At 43.2% G+C, this 6000-nt stretch overlaps 1 pseudogene; it reads right to left on the bottom strand.

Annotated features, from left to right (window-relative positions):
• Window positions 1-3769: 3769 nt before the first annotated feature.
• LOC147796122 (uncharacterized) lies at window positions 3770-5115 on the bottom strand (annotated as a pseudogene).
• Window positions 5116-6000: the final 885 nt, after the last annotated feature.

A 6000-nucleotide genomic window follows, 5' to 3' on the forward strand; every position in this document is an offset into this window, starting at 1 on the left:
ATATAGGACGAAAACTCGTATATATATTTACAACAAAATTCATATATAAATGACGAAACTTATACGATAATAGTATACAAGACAAAACGTAGGCCCTATACATATAGGACGAAACTAATATATGTAAGATGAAACTAAGAACGAAACTAATAAATAGAACGAAGCTAAAAAATATAGAGGGAAAGTTATACGAGAAGTAGTTGACAAGCTTCTTCAAAACCCTGCTTTCCATGAATTAGTTGCTTTTAATGTTATGCCCACTGGAAATGGGCCTATTATATGCCTACTGCTACTTGTGTCGGTGTTACTTACGCAATGCCTGACACTGGCAGCAGTCCCCCCTGGCTGACGTCAGCGGCCGACTGTCAACAACGTGGTCAATCACAATCGGCGTGACCTGGCAACAACCGGTAACTTTACAATGTAGCCTAACCATGATGAAGGGCTTCGGAACCATTTCGGAACAACTGAAAAATATGGTCGAAAAATGCGACGCCTGCTAAAAAATGCGACGCTGGATGGCACATATGGAACACCATAGAAAAAGGTCTGCATCGTGGTAAGGAGTTCGGTGGTCGCCCAGAGACCGAACACTGCGCTGGCAAGGGCTGGTGGCGTTGCACTATGACGGGTGCACCCTGGTAATTAGGCCAGAAATATGTCCGCCAAGCTCATTAATAAAAGTTATACACTCAAAATATTCTATATTAGAGGGTCCTGAGAGACATGAAACTGAGGAATTCAAGAAATATGAGACTGGACCTCTGGGCCGGACTCAGGGCTTCCAATTCTGAGCAATTTGGATGCAATCGGGTTTAAAAGTGGCACTATTTGAGCCATTTTGCTAAGGGAGGGTTTTTGAAAATGGCTACTTTTCTGGACAGGGACATTTTCTGCATTTTAGGGGTGGTCTGCTTCTGGTGAAAATTTCTCAAAAATTCATTGGTCAACCCCCCGAAAATTGAAAGGAAAATGAAAGAGGACATGTGGAACATCATTTTTCTGTGCAGCCTGAAGACCTGTGAGAGTTGTGAGTATTTTTAAAATATTTGTGAAGTATGGGGATTTATCACTGCTGTCTATGGGAATTTATTTGTAGTGGTGCACCCTGACTGGCTATATTCACGGACGTGTATAATAAAATCTGGACTCGCAATGCCCTTAATCAGCTTATAGAGTCATTGAATCCACTCGCAGCCATTTTACCGAGCCGAATACAAAGCTTTCCTGGTAATGCCCGCCTTTGTTCTTCCTGACGTCAATAGTAGGGAGCCAACCCACGCCTTTGTATTCGGCTCGGTAAAATGGCCGCTGGTTGGCTTCTTTTTCATACAAAGGCGTTGCAAGTCCAGGTTTTTTTTATATACGTCCGTGGCTATATTGTGCACGATCTGTGACCGGGAGGTCAGCACTTCCTGTTAGCAAGCGTTATTTAATTTTTTAAATAGACCTTTTGTTTTACGAATGAAATAGCGCATTTTCCGACATTGGCCAGGAAAACCTATATTATTATATTATTTTCGTTAGATTTTTTTTTATTAATAAAGTCATAAAGGGCACCCCATATTATGTGCGTGTATTCTATTTAGGGATTGATGTTAGGTCAGAAAGTACGTACCCCTTGAAGTTAGATAAGAGGTGAACAGCTATGGATGAACTGTGGTCAGTGTAAACACAATCCCCTGTTAAGCATCGATAGGCAAATATAGGTCTTATCTTTTATTGGTGAAGTACTTTTTGAGGGTTGAGAGAATGAACCTGAGTTGAAGTGTACTTTTCTTTATGTACTGACTAAACTCTGGAATTTGAAAAACACACGTAGAAAGGTTCATCCACGACACCACGGGTTTAGGGTCCAGACTGACTGGCAAGGAGGAGGTGCAGACCAAGAATAGCATGAGCATGTTTTGAAATGGGGAGCGAGGGGTTGATGGGGAACATCAAATCTAAAATATAGTTAGCCTCAGATTACTCCATCAAATTCGGGTGTCCTCCAGTTTGTTCAGTTGACTGGTCTGAAGTTCGGATTAAATGTCGCTAGAGGGAATAGAACCGGAAAGTGAAAAGGTCACGCGGCGAGCATCCGGAACCCTCACGCGGCCAGCCTTTGAGGATTTTAGATTGGGTCACCCCACCGTGTTCTGTAATTTGTGGCAGAATAATTTCTACTGCAAACCACTCCTGGAAACAATTATGTTAAAAAAATATTCTCTGGAAAAAAATGTTGCATCCTGACTCCACTTTTCTCATCATATATCATCTCAATAAAAGTCAGTCATTACAGAAATGCTGGAAAGACAAATTCTGGACGAAGAAACATTCGCCGATGTTGCTGGGAAATACTTAAAAACTTATCTTCACTCCCCAAAGACTTTGTACACAAATGCTGAAGTGGAGTCAGGATGCAACATTTTTTCCTATTCTTTACCTTGTAAAAGTGTCGAAAAAGATAACGAGATTATGGGTAAGAATTTCCAAGTTCGTGCCCGTTTGTTGTTACATCACATGCTTCCATGAGAACGAAAAAATGTTTTGAGGATTTACCTATATTATACTGATGGGCTTATAATCCTCCATGTTATCATTCAGTTGAGCTGGCCCGGTGCAGTTCTTGTCAGTAGAGGTAGATTAGGATGCTCTTTATACGAGGTACAGAATCAAATGCCGATGGCGACTGATAAACAGTGGCGTAACTAGGGTGCTACAGCTGAGGGGGCACCTGGGGGTGAACATTGTTTTCAGGGGGCAGGCTGAAAATAATTGAACTAGGTGCCTGTCTAAACGCCTACCTAGATAAATGGACGTAAATGTCCATTTCAAAATTTCTAATGGGGGGGGGGAAACCCGGGGGCACGGGCCTCCGTTGGGGGGGGCACGTGCCCCCAATCAGCTAATAAATAACCTTTTGCCGTTAGTGGCAAGCCATTGTGACTTTGAACAAGTTTACGGAGTGGTCACTCAAAAGCAGCTATAGCGGACGAGTGACAATGCCGTGAGGCCTTGTACTGCTTTATCAGGCGAGGTAGCTACTGGTTTATTCACATAGTAATATGACTGTGGGGAATTACTCTTTCCTTTGCTTGGCCACAGTTGGAAATCACACACGTGGTTACACGGGAAATGTGTAAGTTTAGGGACTTTCAAGGGGGCTTGTGTTATTTCCGAATGAGCGGAAGTAATTGGATAGTAAGAAATCTTCAAATACCTCTATATAAACTTGTAAGGACTTCCACCAAGAAACTTGCAGGCTCGTCAACACTGTTGAAAAGTGAAAAAGCGACAAAAACTGAAGACGGTACTAAGGCAATGGCGACAGGTAAGAGAATAGCCAGCAGCACCCCTCAGGCAGTCAGATGGTATTCTTTCGTAGTCACTCGTGCAAGAATCTCAAAACATGGAGGGTCTGACGTTCCGATCCTAGTAAAATCTTTCTCAAAGGCAAAATGACAAGTGGGCAGGACAAACAAGCACACGGAGAATCAACCAAGCATGGATGAATGCAAGAGGACAAAAGGAAAGGTCAAGAAAGCTGCAGGCTGGATAAAGGGGCAAAGGAGACAGCCTGAAAGGTATGGTTAAACAACAAAGGAATGTAAGGTGGGAAGAGATCAAAGAAAAAATACAGTGGATGGAATTGGGCCCCAAGAGGAAGAGGGGTATAATCTGCAGACAAAAGAGAGGGAAAGAAAAGAGTGTTAATTACATGTAGTAGTTTCCCTCTTGGATGTTCCATTTGAAGCAAGATATGGGACAGAGAGAACCCCCCGCCTTTGTGTTGGTCATTGCTTGACCGGAATCTCAGGAATTCTTAAACAGACTTCCAGGGGGGATGTGTTGTTGGGGGTTGTTTCTTCACGGGGGGTCATCTCCTTGAGTGCAAGACGTCTAGGGACGGAGCGGGCCCGATTGATAGAGCGTTGAACCTGGTGATGGCTGCAATCAAATGACTCTTCAGTTCCTGTGTATGACGGGAGAAATCTGAATCATTAGAACCAATGCGACTCAGCCTGAGTGCTTGGCTGTATGCAATACCAGCCTTGCAGAGTTTAGAGTGACAGCTGGATGAGTGAACATACTGATGGGGGCTTGGAATACAGGCCAGTAGTCACGAGGTTGTTCTCCTTCACGGATGCTGACATTGAGAAAGTTGGCCTGATGGAGGGAATAATCCGAAGTTAACCTAATTGTCCTGTGGAAAGAATTGATATAATAAATGAAGATGTCTAGACTGCCACTGTCACTGGTCCAGATGAAAAATACATCATCAATGTATCTCCACCAGATGCAATGGCGGCATGGTGCTGAAGTAAGCATGCGCTCTTCAAGGGTACCCATGAAGAGGCAAGCAAAGGAGTGAGCCATGCGGTGCCCATAGCTGTGCCATGTACATGTAGATAGTGTTTGCCCATGAAGGAGAAATAATTGTTCTTGGTTAGCACAAGTCTCATAACCGTCGCGACGTCACTGATGGGGGGAGTTGTGTGTTCTCTCTTCATGAGAGCAGAGCAGCAGGCGCGGATACCTTCTTCATGGGGGAATGTTAGTACTGAGAGAAGAAACATCAAAGGTCCCAACGATGGCTGCGCTGGGAATCTGGTTCTTGATGTTTTCATGCTTATGTAGGAAGTCTGTCGTGTCGTGGATTAATTATGACGGGATCTGTGGAACAAGGGGTTTGAGAAAAGTGTCAATGAATAATAATATGTATTCACTGGGCGATCCTTTTCCGTAAATGATGGGCCTCCCTGGATTACCTGCCTTGTGGATCTTTGGGAGCAGGTAAAACCTAGCGGTTCTATAATCAATAGGGGACAGAAATTTATGAACTTTTTTGGATAGTTGGTCACGTGAACGCATATCATCCGGTACCTTCTGAATCTGTTGTGAAAATGTTCCTGTGGGGTCAGAATCGAGGGGATGAAACTATCAATACCAATTTGAAGATCCATGTATTCTTTACTTGTGATTAAGGACCTATGGTGTAACTTCTTGCACCTGGGTACCCCCAAAGAATCGTGTACCAGCCCTTTGACCCATGCACAAGTGAATAACCCTGATGATCACTTTCGTCATACTCCTCATGATAATCTCCCTGCGCTCCCGCACTGACGTCATCATCAAGCCGGCAGATAATGGTTCAGCTGTGGTAATTATGGACCGACCGTAATACACTGATGAAGCCCATCGCCAACTTAACAATCATACTAACTCTTTCGTAGTCGGTTTAAGTCAAAGTTATCATCATTCATCTGACAGTTGAAGAAAGCAGTCGTCCGAAGGATTTCATCATCCAAGGGAACAGGGAGGAAGTGAGTCTTAACACAGTGGAGAGATACGCAGGCGTTTGTCTTCTTGGCCTTCTTTGGCTCTAAAGAGAATTCCGGTCATGGCAAATGCCATGCTTTTTTTTTAATAAACAGCTTTTCGATGGAGTATTTTAGTATTTTATTTAGATGCAAATTGATGGGTTGCATTTGTCCTACGTTTCTGAGTTCGTGTATACATGTAATACATTTTGGTTCTTATTTCACTGATGAGGACAGAGGGGCGTCTTTCTGGAACCGTTCTGAGAGGTCATGCATTTGGAAAAAATGTTCTTACAAGCGCACTTCACTATTATTGCCATGAATGAGCAGTAAATAGGAAATAAAATGACTCTTTCACTCCGTAAAACATGTCCATGGAAGCCCAGCAGGTAAATCAGGGTGATAATTTGTGAAACTCAAAGTATTGTACTTTTTCTTTATTCGGAGATTGGATCCAAGACCTTTTCTAAAGTTTCAGCGGGTTGAGCAAACTCTTTAACTTACATATCCATGCACTGGTATAAAAATCACACATGAGAAAAAAACTGGGGCAATGGCACAATGGCACGCGACTGGCATATTCACAATAGGCCCTACACGCCCATCCTCTCTGCGGTTTGATGAAATTGTCATAAATGTCGTCCTTCCGAACCTTCCGATCAATCACCCTTTCAGTGAAATATGTCCCAGGTTC

This window comes from Acanthaster planci, linkage group LG18 (genome assembly GCF_054643075.1).
Source record: "Acanthaster planci isolate LZ-2023a linkage group LG18, COTS_SCS, whole genome shotgun sequence".
Classification (NCBI taxonomy): domain Eukaryota; kingdom Metazoa; phylum Echinodermata; class Asteroidea; order Valvatida; family Acanthasteridae; genus Acanthaster; species Acanthaster planci.